Source organism: Clinocottus analis, unplaced genomic scaffold, assembly GCF_023055335.1.
Source record: "Clinocottus analis isolate CAN_PGR_092001 unplaced genomic scaffold, fCliAna1.0.p SCAF_18, whole genome shotgun sequence".
NCBI classification, from domain to species: Eukaryota; Metazoa; Chordata; class Actinopteri; order Perciformes; family Cottidae; genus Clinocottus; species Clinocottus analis.
Window position 1 is genome coordinate 7,448,545 of NW_027175909.1, and position 21,488 is coordinate 7,470,032.

At 42.2% G+C, this 21,488-nt stretch overlaps 1 protein-coding gene across 1 annotated transcript in view; it reads left to right on the forward strand.

Moving 5' to 3' along the window:
* Positions 1-19,982: 19,982 nt before the first annotated feature.
* zfhx4 (zinc finger homeobox 4) overlaps positions 19,983-21,488 on the forward strand; it is an 84,225-nt gene continuing 82,719 nt past the window's right edge. The window contains exon 1 of the mRNA XM_068581432.1: positions 19,983-20,059. The gene's annotated coding sequence lies outside the window, so the exon portion shown is untranslated. The remainder of the gene's footprint in view (positions 20,060-21,488) is intronic.

A 21,488-nucleotide genomic window follows, 5' to 3' on the forward strand; every position in this document is an offset into this window, starting at 1 on the left:
TCACGATGCTGTCCATTAGACAACAGCTTAAGTCAGGGAAATGGAACAAAAATAAAGAAAAACAGAATACAAAACAGGGGGAAAATAGTGGCGTAATTGTGCTTTGGAGACTTGTGTTGTTGCGCTTGACCCGAGTGTAGCGAGACAACGGGGATCATGCCAGATTTAGCTTAAATAAAAATTTGGGGGGAGCGTTGTCAACGCATTGGGCTGATGTGTTTTTTTTCATTTGGGTGTGTGTGTATGCGTGTGTGTTTTTCCTTTTTGCAGAAGCCTTATGTATTTAAATCCATGTAAAGTCCCAACTGGGTTCCAATTAGGAAAAGGTTTCCTAACGCCCTGAGGGGAAATTGATAATTATGCTGTTGACTGTGGTTGTGACTTAGTGTGTTTGTGTGTTTCTGGGTGTGTGTGTTTTCAGAGGGGGGGGGGACACAGTGTATGATATTCTTTTTTATCTTTCTGTAATGTTTACAATGCTGATGTTGTTAGTTGTATCAAATGATTTTTCATAATTAGACCCAATGCGGAAATTCAAATCATCTTTTATCAGTTGTTGTTCATGAGTTCTTGAGCCTAACACACACACTATTGTACATCATATTGTGCACCGAATCTAAGCTCAGCTCTAAATGTAGTTGAGGGTAGTTGTTTCTGAACATTTTGGGGCCTCGTATATTAATCACATGTGTTTGTGTGCGTGTGGTTTAGAGGTAGTACAGTGGGTTGGAGCCTAATGTATTCATCGCTCTGGAACATTTGCCCTGCTGATGGTGCTAGCTGTACCGAACAATTCCTCATAATTGGGCGTGATGCAGAATCCTCTTAGTTTAGTTGTTTACACACTGCTTTGGGTAGCTAAGGCACAGCAGCCATATTCATTCAATATATGAAAATAGATATACAGTATCTTGGAATCTGGCATTCTGATGATGGCTCGTGTGCGTGCGTCAAATTTTGAGTGTGACAGGTAACGTGCCGTAACGCTCTTAAAACCCCCGTCCGACGTCTAACCTTGAAAAGAGAGAGTGATGCTGATGTAGTGGACGGCACACCTTTCACATCTAAACCTAAATGTTGAAAAATGTCCCCTCAGACAAAATGGATGACCCAACTGTTGGAAGCCATCCGTATAAATACATTGTTTTGCAAGGCTGAGCTGACAAGAAAACCAAGACAATGTTGAATTGTCTGTATCTGGTTTTCTGCCATTTGAAAAGCTTTCCATAGCGGTAAAGCAGCAGCCCTGTATTTATTTTCAGCACGGCAGTGTTTTGGGGATGCTAGGGCCATCCTTACTGTGTATTCATGAACTCTTATTGTGGTTGCCACTATTTCCATATCGTGTCGGTGCAAAAACGCCTCACAGTGGGGAATTGAATATGAGATATTTACAGTGTTTTTCTTAATCCGTTCAGATGGATGTGCTGGGGTATGTACATATTGCTATAAACTGTTGTAGACTTATTCATATCAGACGAGATTCGGGGAGGGGGTATAGGGTTCAAATCCAACTCCAATTTACAATTCTGAGATAATTTTCTACACTCCTCTCTGAAGATTTTTACATGGGAATGAAGGGAGTGGAGGGTTGAGGGGCACAAGGAATCTTTTGAGACTGCAAAACAGCATAATTGTTTTTGCTATCCAGTCGGGTGTTATACTACACATAATATATGGTTATTTCATACAGCCCCCAGACTGCCAAGATGTTTTCAATTTGGCACAGCCCTGCGATCATGATATCACAGAGAAAAGAGAGAGAAAGGGAGAGAGAGAGAGCTTCCACTCTGGGATGGCCAGAGCAGTGAGAGGGGGATCATTTTGCCAAACTCAAAGCCCCCCCACCCACCGTCTCCCTCTCTCTCTCTCTCTCTCTCTCTCTCTCTCTCTCTCTCTCTGGGACGAATAATTCCACAGTAGCTGAGGCACTGAAAAAGCAATCTGCGGAATACCCCAGGGTCATGTCTGTGGCCGGATGATTTGTGTGAAATGTCATACATTAAATATAAGTTTAACATTCAGCCCGGTGCACTGTAAAACTGCCCTGTCGTTGCCACAGTCCGCCATTTCCCTCTGTGCAGGGAGGGTTCGGGTTCAGGAAAGCGGTCACAAAGGAGTCGGACACACACAAACACACACACACACACACACACACACACACATACACACCACCCCCTGTGTCTGCCCAATCTTAGAGGGAGTGGGAGTGAAGGGGGTTGCGGACAACGGGGAGTTGTGAGACCATTCGATCCACAGCTGCATTTCATTTACGAATGCGAGAGCTCTAACTTTTTTCGTGAAAAATATATCTATATAATTTTTTTTCAATTTCATCTTGTATTTTTCCCAGGGAGGTTTTGCGCCAGACAGGCATTGAGAAAAAAAGGGGGGGGAGGTAGACAGACAGATGGACAGAGAGACGGACAGTTTGTCTAGAGGCAGGTGTTGAATTCACGTTCGGGCTGAGATGAGAAAGTAAGAGAGGAGGTGAGGAAGAAAAAAAGGATTGTAACTAATTCATAAAGTTTCAGGAAAATATCAGCCACAGAGAGGAAGAGTGAGAAAGGAGAAGTGAGGAAGACAGAGGAAAAAGGTGTCTCTAGAGACTTCAGTGAAGCAGTCATCCCGGAGAGAGAGGGGAGATTCTGTCCATCCTAGCAGATGAGAAAGAAATGACAGAGAGGGTACAAAGGATGTCATCCGCCAGATGGACAACTGATGAGTTTTCTCTCTTTTCTCTTTGTCTTTCGATGTTTTTTTCTTCCTCATGGCTTGTTTGTTTGTGCTCCGTCTGAGCCCCTCTGGAAAGTTTCTGTCTGAATGACTACAATAAGATCATGGGTTTGATATGTAAAAGGGAAACGTTGAGGATATTTCAGAAAAGTGAAATTCATTGAAGATGGCCAAGTTTGGTGATGATCAAAGGGCAAGCACTGGATGTTGTGACTACAGAAAGTATAAAACATTATATCTGCCCTGATTAGGATACGCCAGACCCATTTGATATTGTTCATGAATGTAATTATGTACCTCTGTGCTTTTTCAAAAATATTCTTATCTTCTTAGCACAGTTCAATTTATTTTTTGCCTGGTGGTGTTTGACAACATTTGCATCTAAAAAAAATATCCATGCACCCTTTCTACACATTCTGCTTATTATTTCCATGAAAGAGCTTACCACCAGATTTATCAATTTCACCTTGAAGGTGTTGTACTCGCCAGTGCATTTGTAAGCAAGTCGGAACTCTTTGAAGACAAACACGGTATCGTACAATCTGTAGCCCCCCCCCTTGCCTACCCTTCTCCTCCCTTTCCACTCCCTACTTCAAAGCGGAAAGGCTTAGATGAAGGTTTGGAAAGAAATGGAAAACAAATTGTTCATTTGTATCTGGGAGGAGACTAGACACTTGAGCAAATTCTCTCTGCATTCTCTCTTTACACGCGCTGCAGTAAAGTTATCTTCAGGTGGGATGCGGGAGAGCCAGAAAGAGGCCAGGCCCGAGCCGATGCTGTTTTAAACTCTCAGGGAGGCAATCAGACGTGTAAAGCTGGTCAATGATCACCTTCAGGACAAATGTACAGAGATATGAAATGTAACTAAAAGAGAATGTGCTGTTCTGTTGAAGAAATAATTGATGTGTCATTTGAACTGCAGCAGGTAAAAACTGCATGATAAGAAAGGTTACTGCAATATGGACATTTTTATTACATGTTTTTATGTATTAAATTTGTAAATTACATAGCACACATCACAACGACTGCACCAGTGAAGGTCTAACAATAAACCAGATAATACCTTATATCTTTTTTACTGTTAGTTTGAGTCTGATAATATACAATAACGCACTGAATTTCACAGCAATGATCAATAAAGTGTTCAGCTCAAACCTTTACTTTTTTGGCTTACCTATAATTTTATCTAACAACAAAATAGGTATTCTTTTTGTAACCCTTGTGAGATATCCATCCATATTTATATGTTTAGCTTTGATCATGAATACAATAATGCTCTTTTATTAACAAATGGTATGGTTGACTTAAATAGACCACATGGAGTTAAATAGACACTTTGTACACAAGAGAAGCCTTCAGATAGCATGCATCTCCCTATGCTTTACTGTGATGCTGGAACCACAAATTCAAACAATCTAAAAGATTAAGAAGAAACTGCTGCTCACTTAAAGTCACCTCTGCAGCAATTTACCGTGTCAGTGTTTGATTGATGAGATGAAGGACAATGAAGCCCAACAAAATTGTAACTGCCACTTCTTAGCATTACCGTCTTCCATTTAAGCACCAGTGCATGGTATCTGGGGAATTTACACCCTTGTGTTTAGTGGAAGTTCAAAGTGGGATGGGAAACCTGAGTCAGTGCAGTACTGTAGTCTAGTTTGTATGACAGTACCTATACATTACATACAGTGCATCCCAGTCCACACTTTGTGTGGCAGAGGACGAGGGACTCCATACCATAAAGGTATATCTCAGTAATTCATATATGTTTTGAGCTTCAGGCCTATGATAAGGAGAAATGGGTTGATGGGAGAAGGCCAGACTGCGGCTCCCTGGCCATTATCCACAGGCAGGCAAATCAAGCCAGCAAATCAGGAACAATGGAGCCCTCAAAGAGCAGAGTGGGGATCAAAGCAGCACTAACTGGCCATTGCAATCCAATTGAAATGTTCACTTTGCATCTCTCCAAAGGTAATGGATGTGGAGAGTGGGAGGTGAAAAGAAAGAGCTGCCCGCTCGCATTTGACGTAAAATTATGGAAGGTAAGAAGAGAAAAAAGGAGGAAAAAATGCACGTGACAGCCTTGGCCTTCTCAAGTCATCTACTGTAGAAGCTTCATAATGTCCCTTGGTTATTTTGACTTTGAATTTGCGAAGACCCATTTTTTTCACTCCCTTTTTTTCTCTTCCTTTGAACCTTCCAATTGTAACATTATGATGATATATGAGATGCTATACTATGGCCCTTGTGCATGTGCAGGACTCGGATTGTGGCAGGCTATTTCTTAAAGTGTCCTTTCGCTCCCTCTCTTCCTCTCACTCATTCTTCATGTCTCTCTTTCTCCTCCTCTCTTGGTCTCCCCCATCACTTCCTCTCTCCATCTTCCCATCTCTCCATTTGAATGTGTTGATCACCTGGGGAGATGCTGCATTAATGCTGACGCCCAGTAAAAAGCAGAATCTCCTCTTTATTTATCTGCACTAAAATTCTTCCCAATCTTTCCAGCACATTTCACTCAATCACGCAACTCAGGCCATTCCATTAGCCACACAGGGGCGTTTTACCTCATTGAGCACAACACGCCCCGCACTTCTATGAATATAGATTCCCCTAAATTATGTATAATGGGAGTGCTCAGATTTTAGCATTTTTACTAAGAGGGTTTGAGGGTGTATGAGTTGTTTCTGCTGCTTTTTAAGTGCATCTTGAAATTCACCATGTCTGCAAGAGACTGGGGACAGTGCGTTTGCTCCCTTTGAGTGCGTAGCTTGTAAGTGGAGTAATGTGGATGTGTATGAACATCCAAAGTTGTCAATAGGTCAAAGCAAAGTTCACTGAGTGTATGTTTGTATATGGTGGATGAAAGGTTAAACATAAATATACAGATTTTAAATGCCATTCCTTCGTTCCGCACTATTATTTTTGAAGCAATAATTCAGATAGTAGATAGTGGTATCACTACACTTTTTACTGTTGGTTTATTAATATCTCAGTACTCCAAGTTGGACCTATCCCAAAAGCAACCGCGAGGTCTTATTCTAAGGAGTCTGAATTTGATCTCTTGTTGTGCTGAACATTTTCTGCTCCGAGTGTGAGCAGTGTGACTAATTGGATGGTAAGTAATTTTAATTCACATGTTGGCAGTTGGTGTCCATGTTGCTCAGCGGGAGGGAGGGACACTGCTGAGCAATATCAACAAACAGGCCAGCAATTCTATAATCAGAACAAAATCAACATCCTCATTACTGACTCGGAGCTGCTGCCTACATCAAAACGAGCTTCAAAACTCTTTCGCCTTGTTTTCAGGGAGTGATTATGTTTAGTGTCAGGCCAGACATATCAACTTCCTTTTTGCACAGAGACACGCTCACCAGAATACTAACGACCTACCAGAGAGATAAAGTTAGAAGTAGTTTAATCGGATTCATATTTTGGCTGTTCATGTTATGCAGCGCTGCATTTATCTTTAAGTACCAACATACCAATTGAAACGCATCATAATTATTTCATGCATAGAATGTGGTAATAAACACACAGTACAATCATTCAGAATGTGCCTGCACCCTTTCCATCAGTTGTTTCCAATCTCTTCCAAGTGAGTGATGGATGTTTTGGACACGAGCATTTTTTGGATGGTTGACATTGAAAATATTTCTGTCTTAGCCGTGACTGATTGAGAGAGAGCAAAAATGTACGGCAGTCGGAGAGAAGTAATGAACATACAGTTTTCATTTAACCTCAGTCACATACAGTTTAGTATAGATGCTTTGTCCTCATATTAAAAAACAACCAGAGCAGTAACGTAGTTTCCGTTTTCCATGTTTATTGGCAATAACAGTGCTCAATATTTGGATACAAACTGCGATTAAATGGCTGAGCACCAATGGCAATTATGTAGTGTTCTCTGTGCTCCTTGACCTTTTGTTCTCTGTGTTCCCTCTGAGCTACACTGTGTTTGTAACCTTCAGGTATCTGTACCTGTGGTATGTGATGCAGCAAGGCAGCTTCAACCGCTTTTTTTAACCTATTTGTTTGGCTCATTTACACTTGTCAAATCTTCACAGTGAAGAAGTGTTTAAATGTATGTTCTACAGATTTGAAAGAATGTGTATTGGAACTTCATTTTTTTTTCTATATGTGGATTTGTTTCATTCATCCTGCCCAAAAGGCAGAGGTTCTAAACTTTACATGGAGTCCAACTCATCCACCACTGCTGAAAATGCAACCATTCTGTCACATGCATTGATTTGGTTCAGGACCAATCAAATCTGACCAACCAACAAAGATCGATCAGAGCCGGACCTCATTCAGCTTGGCTAGAGATCACAGCCTAACACTATGATATATTCTATAATATATTCTATAATATCACATGACTGTGCATTTTATTGGCCTTCGCCTGAGCTTAGCAGAAACCAGCCGTGAGTAAAGGCCAACAGGGCCTTCTGCATGTTTCATGAACATTGCACTCATGACACCTATTGGACTTGTGCTGTGGAAATGAAAACGTATGTTAGAATCTTTTTTAGAAACGATTCTTGGCAATACGGGATGGAGCGTCAGTATGCAGACGAGTGCCAGAGAGGCTGTCAAAGCCTGTTTTAGGTTGATCCGGGCCTCTGACGCTGGCGGTGCCTGTCGTTAGAGCGTAATGGACGTGTCAACCCCGAGGAAAGGCTGCTGGCTGCCTGGGTCACCGTGCCCTTCAGCACTTGACACTCACGTCACCGATGTGACAGGAACATGCAAAAAGCATGCAGACACCATGGCAACGAAATCTGTGTGAGTGTGTGTGCGTGTGTGTGTGTGTGTGTGTGTGTGTGTGTGTGTGTGTGTGTGTGTGTGTGTGTGTGTGCGCACAGCTGTGTGTATATTGATCTGCTGTGTTTTCCAAACTGTATTATGGACCTAAATGTTGTTTCTAACATCTAATTTGTTCAAGCTTAGATGTAATTTTATAAAGAATTTAGAAACGCTTGCTCGTTTCGCTGAAGAAATTGTCGGCTGATGGAAATGTATTGCTGCGATTCAGATGGATTGCTTTCATAAAACCTGATGTTGCTTTGGAGGGAGCCAAATATAGTAAGTGTTCCAGTAACTGTATGGTGCCTCAGCAGACACATATGCACACCCACACCCACACCCACCCACCCACGCACACACATAAACATACGACAAACACCTTCTCATATACAGACATATACGCACTAACACTTGTTATCGATCTACAGCTTAGCTCATGCCAGCAGGTAGTCCAACTCACCGGTTATTCTGAGGAATTGCTTTCAGTAGCTCTATCTACACGCACACACACACACACTCACACACACACACACACACACACACACACACACACACACACACACACACACGCTACATGACTGTTTCCAGTGGTTAAATCTACACAATTTGTGCACAAGCAACTGTTAAGACACCATCACCTCCTCTTCACAGATCAAGGGCTGCGTTTGTCGATAGCACGCACACACAGACACACGCACACACACACACTTGCACCCTTATAACCGAACCAAGTTTAATGCCGTGAGAGTGTCAAGTTGAATACTGTTGCATAGTTAGAACAAAAATCCTTTATCCTGTCCTCTCATCCTTCTCTTTCCTCCTCTTAATATTGCTTTTCCTCATTCTTTGTCATAGTCATGCTTTTTGGATTCTCTTTACAGCCGATAACACAGTTTGGAGTGTAAAGGATAAGGGATTAAAGCGTTTTGTGTGAGTCTATATGAATGGCTTGGGCGTGCTGGTGTGCATGTGCATGTCATGTTTGTTGTGATCCCAGACGACCGGGCCCTGCCCCTGCCACCGTGTCCCTTTCTGAATCTAATTTGAAAACAAGTAAAGAGGAACACAAAGTTCAGTTTGTGAAACTGGCGTTTGGTACAATGGAATGTTTCTCATTAAAGTCAATTAGCCAGTAGACAACAAAAGAACCTTTCATTGAAGGATATGAAGTGAAAATAAAAAACAGGGCACCGCTTTAGCTGGCACCACTCTCCTCATAATATGTTATGTGTGCAGCCTCCTCCTCCTCTCCCAAAACCGTCCGCTCTTGCTTGAAACGGATCGAATTAAGATGTTCAAGGATTTTTTTTTGCCCCTTCCCGCTCCTCTGAAAGGTCATAAGTCTAATGTAATTATAGCACATAACTGCGGTAAGGGAAACACATGCCAGGAGATGATATGAACATACAAGCTGTAAACTGCAACTTTCTCTTCGCTAAGCACAATGTTGCTTTTTTATGGCTGAATCAATATCTTTAACTAAGGCTTGTAAAGCAGCCAGTTAGGGACTTTATTTAGGTTTAACTCTGCCTGACCTCCTCTTACTCCGCCTTGACTTTCACTGCACAAGAACAGCAGGAAGCCTTGCATAAGAACCAGGAGGCATTGCGTACTGTATATATGAAATTGTCCTGGTGTGGTTCATTTTCAAGCAGACATTTATTACATTTATCGTGATGTATATACTGTTTCTTGATATTATTGTGCTCTAAACTAAGCTAAATGGATTCTCTTTTCCACTTTTGCATTTTAAAACTATCTTCAAACTGTATGTGATGTGTCTTTTAGAATATTAAAACCAAGTCAGGCCTTTAAAATTTACTAAATGTTACATTAAATAAAAAAAAGTTTTGCACTCAAGATTTCATTTTAAAATAAACTGTCAGTTTACAAAGCAGTTTCTGCAGCCCATTATTCTAAGTATATTAAATGATGGAATAGTGAATGGGGAAACATGGGGGGGAGGTAAAGCAATATATAGTTATACAAAAAAAAAAGTGTACTCAGCCTCAGAAAGAAAAAAAGAAGAAAGTAAAGGATCGTTTAGAAGTGTAGGTTGTTGGAAAAGGTTCTCGTTCTAGAGAATTCAATCATTTTTACACATAGCTTACGCATTGCACATGGCTTGAATCTGAGCCCACCGCTGCGTCTCTGCAGGGGACTCTTGATAGGCCGCTGCAACATACAAGGTGAGTGACATGTGACTGGCGGGGGACGCCGAGCTGGCATTCCCACTCGCGAGTTACTATGATAGCATGTCTACTGCCAGCTGACCAGCGTAATGTTACTCATTGTGGTTTTAAAAGTGGACATGTCTCAGTTAAAAATGATGTCTGTCTGTTAACTACAGGGGCATTGAACCATGGCCGCTTCATGAGCTCATATTTCAGGATCAGACTAACTCTGAGAGCCGACTGTAACACAGACATCAGAGTCGTATTTCATGTAGTGATGGGATCCTTACATGTTCTGTTTGCATGCATATTCAAAACGGGTGTAATATATTTCGTGGGTGGTCGGCAAGTCTTAAATATGTTTGTTTCATAAAGTTACAATCAATTTAATATTTAAATTAGTTTAGCAACATTTCAGAATATTGAATAGTAAATTGTGGAAGAGAGACAGACCTCCTAAACATTATGCCATATTTTAGCTAAAATTAATGACAATAGTTAACTCTTCTTCCCTCCTCTTATCCGTCACTCTGTCACAGCTTTCCCTCTCCACTTTCTCCTCATCGTCACACATTCAGCTCAGCAGCTATGACAAAGAAAACATTTTGTTGGTAGGGGATTTCAAAATCCGATGACATTTGTTTTTACTTTATTTAACAATTAGTCAGATTTAAATTCAGGTAATTTCCCTCATCAAGACACCTCAATGGTAATTTTGTAAAAAAACACCCCTTTCATTGTTTCCCATCACTTGACCTCAGAATTACCCGTCTCACTGCGTAACATCGTGTCTTGAGATTCCCGTTCAGACCTTTTGTGCCTGGCTGAAATGTTTCTCCCCCAGCCAGGACAGAAATAAAGAACAAAATCAAGAAAAAAAGGAGAAAACTTTTAATAATCATTATAATCAGCGCGTTGACTAACCAACAAAAGAACAGGTGTGTGCAAGTGTGTTTGTGTGTGTGTGTATGTGTGAGTAGGAGGATGGAGGTGGCAATGCGAGCTTGCTCTCTCTGTTATTTGCTCGCCTGGTAATCAGCCAAACACGCTACAAGTCTCCTGCTATGATTTGCCCCCCGTTGTGTCTCCAGTCTGAACGCCAGTGAGTAAGTCAGTGTTTCTCTCAGCCGATGTGTGCATGTATTTGTATAGCATGGATATCTGCTCATGTCGGTGTGTGTGCCTGTTTGTTCATAAGTGTACTGTATGTCCTTGTGTGTGTGTTTTTGCATCTCAGGATTTATATTTGTTTCCTGTGCCTTCCCCCTTCCGTGGGGTATACCCTAACTGAGGTTTACAGCTTGTGTGTGTGTGTTTGTGTGTGTGTGTGTGTGTGTGTGTGTGTGTACGCACATGTGTGTGTGCAGTCTTACATGCTCGCAGATGTGTGTATTTGCCGAATGGGAATACAACTCCTAGGACATTTAATCTAGGGTGAATTTCACGCTAGTTACTGCTTGTCATCAAACGTTTCTAGCGTAAAATACTGCAGCAATCTTTTATTGGCGGATGTTCGGGACGAATTCACTGTCAGACCCCCGAGTGCCCCGCTGCCCTCCAGATAGACTGACAGTATGAGAAACAGGGGAAGAATATAAGAGGAAAAAAGACAGACAAAAAAGGCAGACAAAGTTTGTTGCTTTCAATTTGATGCTTTTCAGTTGACGCAAATGTTTTAAGTGTGTATCTAAGAGTTTTAGGGGCAAATTTAAACTTTATACCGCAGAGATATTGAGAATTTTTTTTTTTCTTTCTGCATACACACACACACACACACACACACACACACACACACACACACACACAGATCTGGTCCCAAGCTTAGGGAGGACAGATCCAGTCTAGCTCCAGTCGTATGTGTTCACTTAGCAAGCCACAGCTGCTAGTGCCATTACTACGATTTCCTGTGTGTGTATGTCTCTCTGTCTATCTGCTCCCTCAACACACACATCTAAGGGCCCTATCCAAATGGGTTTTAGCAGGACACATATTTTACACCCGCCTGAGTCGCTCTGATGTTCAGGTGCTTCACTGTAAAATGTGACCCAGGTTGTCTCCTAATGCATATCGCAGGCTGAAAAAAAAATGACGTATTCCCTCCACCCCTTCTAAAAAACAAAGGAAGGAACTCATAACCTTAACTTTACGCGGCTGAACAAAGGAGGGAGTAATAGCTTTTTTGTGCCTCTATATTGAAAGCTCTTAGTATTTAGGCGGGCAGTGAAAAACAAAGGACACATTTGTTTAATAGAATAATCCTTTCTGTGTTTAAGATGACTTCAAAGCTTTCAAATTTGAGTCTTAATGTTTCGACAAGCTGTTCAATCAGTTGTTTTTTGAGGACATCGCAAATGGCAGGCTGTCTCTGAAATACGTTTGCTTGTTTTACCTGACCCACTTTTCCTTCGCTGTGTGTGTTTGTGTGTGCGCGCTGTCCCTCTTTGCTCAGAAGGTTGTAAATGTAATCTTAGACACATGTTACTTCGGCTGATGTTTTTCAGATTGATGTCAGTTGCGATTAGCATATCTTCTGCCAAGACACAGGAGTGCTCTTTAGAGCCTGGCCTCGTACACACTCGCTCTCGCATACACACACACACACACGTACGCGAACCGTTGGGTAAACATAGCTCATCTGCCATTTTGAATGATTGCACGATGATTATTTGATGCAGTGATTTATTTTGAACGCAGTCTGTAAGTAAACTGAGGCAGGAAAGGATGAGAAATCTGACTGACAAGCTTCGAAACAAAATTCTACCCCAAGACAGTCTCCCGACACTCCTTTCTCAGCAACATATTATTACATCCTGGCCACAAAAAAAACACATTTTAACTCTCCCTGGCCTCCAACTTTAATGTCACCCTGTCTGTTCCTTAAAATGCCGTCTGCAGAGTGCAGCCGTGTAAATGCAGCTGTGACCAACTCACTCCTGTGCCGAAACTGTTTCATTTACATTCATCTTGTGCTAGGGAATGGAGAATTCCTCCTCCAATGTAAGACAGCGGGGGAACTGTGCAAAACGAATTTCTCGCCATCTCTGGAGAGTGAACGATATAGGGATTCAGAACACACCCTTCAGACAATGGAAGAGGAGGGGGTCTTATTTTCTCTTCTCTCCCCTCTCTTTCCCCTGTCTCTCTCCACACCTCCCTGACCCTGCTTCCCCTCAACCTGCCTGGCAGAGTGAGAGAATAAGTGTAGCACCAACAGGGGGTGGAGAGAGTGGAGAGAGGCAGAAAGAAAGTCAGATAAAAGTAGTTAAAAGAGGGAGAAAAGGGGAGGTGGGGGAAGAAATAACAGGAGAGTGACTGACCAAATACCCAGCGACAGAACGAGAGAGGAAGACAGATGCAGAGAGGGAAGGAGAGAGGGGGAGAGAAAATGAGAATATATATGCGGTGGCCAGTGTTGTGAGACAAGGCAGGTTGCTGTCACTTTAAAAATGACTGTAATAAAAGTGACCGTCGGAAGATGGATCTGGTGATTTTGGCTTGCTAATCAGTCATCTGTGAAGAGGACCACAGCCCAGATTCAGCGGCCGCCTGACACCTCTTGATTGATGCCTGTGCCCGATAAAAAAGGCCCATTAACTGTCCTCCTATTAAAGTGGGTGAAATGGCAAAAAAAAAATGCTCCTCTCTCCCACTCTGCTTCTCCAATCTCTCTTTCATTTAAAACCTACATCCTTTTATCTATTCTGCCCTTTCTTTTCCTTATCAGTTCTCTCACTGTTAAGGTAGTCTGTTCTTCTTACGCGTATTATTGAGATAGGGAGAGAGATGTTAATCAGCGAGGCCTGCTTGTGTTTGCGTGTGTATACTTGTTCATGTGTGCACAGGATGTCACATACTGTACTTGAGTACAGTCCTCACACTTCAAAATCAATAGATCAATAGGTGTCCAGAAGACACACCAGTCAATGCTTTCAGCTGGTACCTGCATCACTCATTATTGTTAAGTATGCAAATGAGTCTGCATAATCAGTGATGTCCAGCCTTCTTTTAGCCTTGTGACATGCATCAAATATTTGTGTGTGTGTGTATATATATATATTTATATATATATACATATATATATATATGTATATATATATATATATATATATATATATATATATATATATATATATATATATATATATATATATATATAATAATAATAATAATGACCCCGCAGCTGAATCTCATATCGCCTCATCTCGCCTTCTCTCTCTTAGACATACACACAAACACACACAAACACACGCACACAAAGATTGCCTGCAATAATAATAACCCCACAGACGACAGCTTCAGCCCCCTCCCTCCCACCCCCTCACCCCCACCTCCCACATACAATCAAACAAAGCCTCTCTCTTACCTTGCGCATGACCAATCCTTCCATCTCTCCCTCTTTTTTTTTTTTCCTCCACCATTCTATCTATGCATGCTCTTCCATTTCTGTAAACCCAACCACACCTAACAGCAACACCTTGCACTCTCCCTATCCCACAGCCTACAGCGCGGCACTCACACCCCCAATAAATACAGCCCTGGTCTGCTGTTTTCCCATCTATCCCTTTTTCTCTGCCCCAGTATCTTTACCCTCTCTCCCTCTCTCTCTCTCTCTCCCTTCCTCTCTCCCTCTGTCTTTCCCTCTCCCCTCGCTCCTGGCTGGTGCTGGTGAAATATCAGGGCAAACGGATTCCAGCTTTTTTCTCTGGCTCAGAGGGGTTGTTCTGTGCGATTTGGCCCTGGGGTGCATTTCAGCGCTTCTGATGTGAGAGAGAGGGCGAGAGAGAGAGAGAGAGAGAGAGAGAGAGAGAGAGAGAGAGAGAGAGAGAGAGAGAGAGAGAGAGAGAGAAGGAGAAACAGAGTGAGGGCAATGGAGAGAAAGAGAAAGGAAGTGTGAGAGAGCAAGAGAGAGAGAGAGAGAGAGAGAGAGGAGACCAGGGTTTATCCTTTCTTTCGATGGGCCAGTCAGAGGTTTTAAAGCGACGGTCTTTTGAATGGCGTTGCACCAGCAACTCAAGGTGTGCATGCTCTTCCTAGCTTACGGAGGCCTTGAGGTGATCTCCATACATAATCAGGACAATCCACCTCCATGACAGGTGTGCGGCCATCTTGGAATCTCTCTGAGCGAGGGGACTTGAGCAGAGTGTCCATGCTCAGGGAAAAGACGAACGGCGGTAGCGCGACAGTTTTATTGCTTTAAATAAATTCACAACTGGTTAAATGACAAGAAAAAAGTTTCCCTTTTTATTAAATATTTTGTCATTCCCAAACAATCGTGTGGTATTTTAATTTAATTGCATATATCCCATTGAGGCTCTTCAAGACACCCATACATGGATAACATCAAATGTTTAAAAAATGCACCTGTATTCATTTAACTAAGGATTTATTAAAACCTTTGGGAAATAAAGAAAAATGTGTATTCATCAGAACAAACTTGCAAAATATGTTAGTGTCCTTTGAATTATTCTTTAACAATTAAGTACAAATGTTTCTGGTATTTTTATTTTTCCAAAAAAACATTTTTTCCAAAGTATTTGGTGATAGAATTCATTTGGTATTTCCAAAGCTGATTGTGTTTTACCTTCTTTTTTTGTGTCTATGCACGTGCGTTTTGCACAACTTCATGTGTGTGTGTGTGTGTGTGTGTGTGTGTGTGTGTGTGTGTGTGTGTGTGTGTGTGTGTGTGTATGCGTGTGTATGCGTGTGTATGCGTGTGTATGCGTGTGTATGCGTGTGTGTTTATGTTTTCTAATCTCACATCTCACTGTGGGGCGTTCTAAAAGGATTTGTCATTCTCAGCTCAGTTGGGCTGATTGTGAATTAAATGTATTTTTAGGCACCTTTTTTCCATCCTTTTGTGAACCCAGTTAGAATTGAGGTCAGGACACACAAACAGACATACATGCAAACACACGCACAAATGTACACACCATCTCAGAGAAGGACACATAGCTTTCAGAACAAATCACTGTTGAACTACCCTGTGTGGAATGATTCTGACATTTTGTTTGGGAGAAATAGCATTTAATTGAAGGGAGGGGCGATACGGATGGCAGTTATGCAACCAAGGGAAAATGTCTGCATTTCAACCCAAATTGAAAACATAACAGAGTTTGTGTGTGTGCGTGTGTGTGTGTGTGTGTGTGTGTGTGTGTGTGTGTGTGTGTGTGTGTGTGTGTGTGTGTGTGTGTGCGTATGCGTGCGTATGTGTTTGTGTGCACTATTTACTGTTTGCTTGTTTGATTGTGAATTAGTTCAAGTTATGAGGTTCGTTCCATTTTTTAGAAAAAAAACAATATTGATGTTACATTATAAGTATTCTCTCTCTCTTGCTCTCTAAAGTATTTTTCTTGGTTGCCTTATTACTTTTGCAGGCATGACATTTACATGTAGAATTATTAAGTGCAAAGCCCTCACATTGCCAAGTAATCACTTTGCTGTTCAATTAGTATTATTTGTTTAATTAATGCATAATTTATATGTTGGCATTATATTAATTATTACATTTTCAGGAACAGAAAAGATGATTTCATTGTCCTCATTAGCTGACGTTCCACAATCTTTTAAAAATCTTTATTGGCCTCTGCTGTTTCATAAAGTGTTTCTGTTAGCATTAATTATATTGTTCGACGTCCATAGGGGAACATGTATGTCTTTTGCCCCCCACACGCTCAGGTCAGAGGTCAGACTCATCCACAGAACAAGCGTCTGGAGCTGGAACTGACTCAAGTCCTTTGCTCAATGACACGTCTGCACGGTAGATGCTTGCAGAAATGGCTCCTTGAACTCAGGTCATCTAGTTTAATGACGGTCACTAGGCACGGCGGTTGAAGAGCCCTCATAAGGACTCTCCCAACGCAGTGATGAAGCCAACAAGCAAATTTCGGGGTCACTGCACAACTCAAAAATGACGCCTCTCTATCTCTCTTTCTTTTTGTCTTTCTGTCTTTCTTCTCTCTTTCGCTCCAAGTGTTGCCAATTTGTCTGAGCCGCATCCGCTAATCCGTGCGCATTTACGCATTGGTCATTGCGCCTCCGGTTGACTTGGCTGGCTTGATAGATGATGGCGTCCAGGCAGGAGACTGACTGTATGAGCTCACATCTTGTGCAGGGTGGGAACTCCGTGCTCTGTTCATATAAAATGTATTTTATTAGTTTATATTATTATTTAAATAGTCAGAACGATAGCACAGCCTCATTATAAGTCGAGCATTTGTTTGGAATGCGATCGAAATAATTTGAAGTTATTAGATAAAATTCGGATTTTTTTTCCTTCTTTTTTTTCGCACATATTCCGGGCACTGTGACGCTTGTGACATTGATGTCGAGATGTCAATCTGTTGCCATAGAAGTCTTCTCGGTATATTCCCCGGTTATTTGCCGTGCTGGGATGGCCCACTGAGTGCGAGGAGAGGAGAGGGGGTCTGTGGGGTCTGTGGATGGATGATGGGGTGGGAAGGTGGAGGGGTGACGGTCCCCAGGAGAGGGTGTAGGGTCTCCTAGAAAGAACCTCTCGGACCACTAAATTGACATGTTCAAACTCCCAGGTTGTCATGAAGAAAGCACTCTAATAAGCCATGTGACAGCATACAGTCTCACTTCCACGAGGCCATTAAACAGCAGGCCTTCTGCTAGATTTCAAATGATATTCTTCTTGATAGAATTTATTTTAACTTGCGTTTTATTGTTCTGGTTTATGTCTACAATCATATTAATATTATTACTGTATTATTGTTGTTGTTATTGTTATATTGTTAATTCCCCGAAATTTAGCATTTTTCATGACTACCATAATAGAAGCTGAGGGAAGATTTGATCAATGCTGCATAGCTAATTTATTTTTCACTTATTGACGCCATATTTCTCAATATCGTATTATGCAAATTAGCGTTAAATTGCTCATAGAGAGTCACGCGGGTGATTTCGATCAGCATTTTTGATGCTGTCAAATAAAGTCATTTCCTTTGATGCGGAGCACACAGGTGCTATTGTTGGCAACACTGCGGCTGTACAGGTCTATGAGAGTATGTGGATCTGAGTGATAATCAATAGAATTTAGCGTTGAACCAGGCTGGAGGTGTGTGCGTGTGTGTTGTGTGTTGGGGCAACACAAGGAGGCCGTTTTGGGGGCTTTTTTTTATTCCTCTGTCCATATATGGAGGACACTCACTTGACGCGTGTCTATTAAAGAGGGATCAACAATGAAAAAGATCGGAGGACCAAAGGGCCAAGTGGGAGGAGGGCAGCAGGGCGAGGTGAGACTGAATGGAAACAGCAGTGGTGTTTGTGGTGCGTGCGCGTGCGAGTGTCTGTGTATCTTGTGTGAGAGAGACGCGCATGGGAGGGAGTGGTGTGTTTCTGAGGGTGTGCGTGCTCTTGTATGGTGGAGATTTCCTCACGCGAGCGGCCGAAATGCGGGCGGCGACGACTGCCAAGTCACCCATCTCCGCTCCCGTTTCTTGCCACAACAGTTGTTCTTCTTCTCCGGGAGCAGAGCAACGTCACGGCAGCACCTGCCAAGCCCGCATCTGGGTAAAGACTTTACAGTCAGGGGCCATCGATTGCTCTTATCAAATAAACAGAGTGGCACCGGCGGCTGCACGGACCCGCCGCCCTGCACCTCCACCCCATCCTCCTAATCTCAAATCCCCACCCCCCGACTCCCTAATTCCCCCCCCCCCCCTGCCTCTTCCCTGCTCGAGAGCCCTAGCAGCTGTGGTCCCATGTAAATTTTACATGATTGGCACCTCCTTATTTTACCCCCTAACCTCTCCGCCTGTTCCCGTTCCCCTGTTTCTTTCCCCTCTTCATATCATGTTGCATATTAATGTGCAGTTTATGCAACGTCTCATCGGACAGGGTGCACCGGCTATCATGTCCATCCCTTTGCTGGGGGATTTGCATACTTGATTATAGTGCCTGAAGTGCTTGATTGTTGTGATGTGATGCTGAAATGTGATATTTGGTGTGGATAGAGAGAGAGGGGGTGGGGATAGGAGGGAGGGGGGACTGAAACGCTTTCCCTTGACCCTTGAAATGCAACGTAATCCCGTGTGGCCCCGTTTGATTAGGGCATTTTTCTGTCTAATTGTGTCATCAGGACTTGCACTATCACTGCGCATCTGGAAGCACTTTGACATCTAAGTCTGTAGTTCTCCAAAGTGAGGTTTCAAGAATCCTCAAAGGTCCGCGAGCCCCCAAACCTCCCCACCACCGCCCCCTCCCCAGAAAAAAATTAAGAACTGTTCAATTTCACTGTGATTTCATTAACCTGAAATTATTCCAATTAGGAAACATGTGTCTCAACAAAGGTTTCACTGGTCTGAGCGCCGCACATATAGGTTTACAATGCAGTGCTAAATCAATAACAACGTGGAGGAGAAAAAAAAAAACATATGGGGGAGTCCCGGGGACAGAATCTAATTAAATGGGGACCCTTGGCTTAAGGTGTGTCCATTTGGGGGTCCTTGACATGAAAATGTTGGAGAAGCCCTGATCTAAGTGACTGAGGCAAAGGGCTGCATTGACAGTCTTTGTTTCTTTTTTTCTCTTCTCTCTCTCTCTCTCTCTCTCTCTCTCTCTCTCTCTCTCTCTCTCTCTCTCTCTCTCTCTCTCTCTCTCTCTCTCTCTCTCTCTTTCTGTCTCTCTGCGTGCCCCCCTTCTTTCTCTCTTTCTCTCTCTCTCTTTAAAAGGGAGCGGAAGAGTGGGCTGATACCGGTCTCATGTTGCGTATGGATTTTCGTTTATATAATCGATTGAAATGTCCCAATACATTGATTTCGGGTTCAGTGTTTTACAAACAAGCGTTTATGGGTCTCGATTTTATGTTAGAGATGATTCCAGTGTGACACCGATGCGCAAATAAGCCAGAGTTGTTGATTTTTAAATAAATTATCTATACAAATAAATACCTATTGTTTCATGTATTAAAAATATATATGCAAACTGACTCGGGATGGGGTAACACAAAGAAGGGAAACAGGGTGAAAACGACACAATATTGTGCTGTCTCCCTCCTTAATCAAATAAAGTGGTGTAAAAAAACACACACACACACACAAAAGCATTTCCTTCCCTCTGAATTTCTCCTTGAATTATATGCCATCACTAGTGTGTGTGATTGCGGAATATTAAATTAAAGTGGGATAAGTCCGCACCGAGGCGGGCTGCGTCCAATCCGCAACTCATTTCCCCTGTTGTAGCACCGCATCACTGCGCTCCTCTCTTTTCAATGACAATGTGCCAAATCTGGGCATTTTGAAAACACTTTCCATATGCTATTATCGGATCGCTACTGAGCAAGAGAAAGACAGAAAAGAAGAAAAACGGAATGTTTTATACCAAAGGTACCGAGAGTCTACATTTTTATTTATCATCTCTTTCAATGGCTTATTATACTTTATGCTTTTTTGGGGGATTTAAAAGAGGTAAGAGGAGGAAAATTCGAAGTTTTTTTTTTATAACGATTGCATATTTATGGACCGCTGTTGGATGGCTTTAGGGCTGAGTGTGAACACGTCGAGAGAGTTTATGTTGAGCATATATGGGCAAAAACTTAATTTTGTTTCACTGTTTTTACAACGTTTTCCTCTTTTATTGCTAAAAAGACAATTGTTTTTGCTCACTTCTCTGTGGAGTGTTTGTCAACAAACAAGTAGGTGGAGCATTTTTCTTACATATTAATTCGTTGAAATCACATAAATAATTATGTTTTGTTTAGTTTATTTGCAATTGCTTGATTTTGCAAGTCTGCGCCTTAATTCAACACAGATGACAACTCGCGAGTCATTTTACATTTCGAGCATTATTTGTCCATCATTTAATTTCTCGTAGTTAAAAAAGAGTTTGTATGATTATCTTTTTGAAAGAAATATTTTTAACTCAATTTTTGAATGGTTTTAATTATTCTGAAGTGAGTGGCAACGTCTTCTGTTGGTGTCATGCGATGAAAGAGTTACACTTAACTTCTTATTGTCTGTGTTATGGGCATTTGTAACGCTTGTTTGTGCATGTGTTTGCTGGACGGGAGTTGGCCAGTGGGTCAATGTGGCAGGTTGCGGGTCAGCGCTGTGGGCTTTTGCTTGTTTTTGTGTGTGTCCTGAGGAGGCACGAGGGGTCAGCCGCACAGCCCCATGAGGGCGCCGACGCATAGGACAAACAAGGTAGTAGTCTGAACGCACATCCTGGAAGCACTGACCAGGTCACCGTTTAGTAAACACCATGGAGAGCTACAGAATGGACTACATTACTGTTATTATTTGTTTAAATTATAAGATACTCTAACGTCACATAAATACAGATTTTCAGTTTGATTTCGGAGAATATATTGATGGATCAGCAACGGGTCCATCCCATGGCATCTCCCTGTGTGCCAGATCTCCGGACCATTCAAAGTTATTGATTCACTTAAGTGGCATCAGATCCCTACAGTGCGATGCTACCTTTTCATGTGTCACGAGATGCATTATAAAATAAAACAAAATGCCTTTAATTACACAATAATTAAAACATTTTTAATCTTCAGTCGTCCTGGTCTATGCCACTTCGACATTTATTTGCTTTACGCAACACAAATACTCGCACACTCGCGCGCACACGCAGACTATAACACAAGCAGTCACACAGCGACACCAGACCGGAGTTTACAGATACAAATCTATAATTAACTGAGGATGCTGCTGATATGGAAATGGGGTGAAATATTAGTTAACGCGGTCTATTGTCAAGCGGTCCCCCGGAGAAAGAGCATCGTCTGCAGGGAGAGAGGGAGGGTGG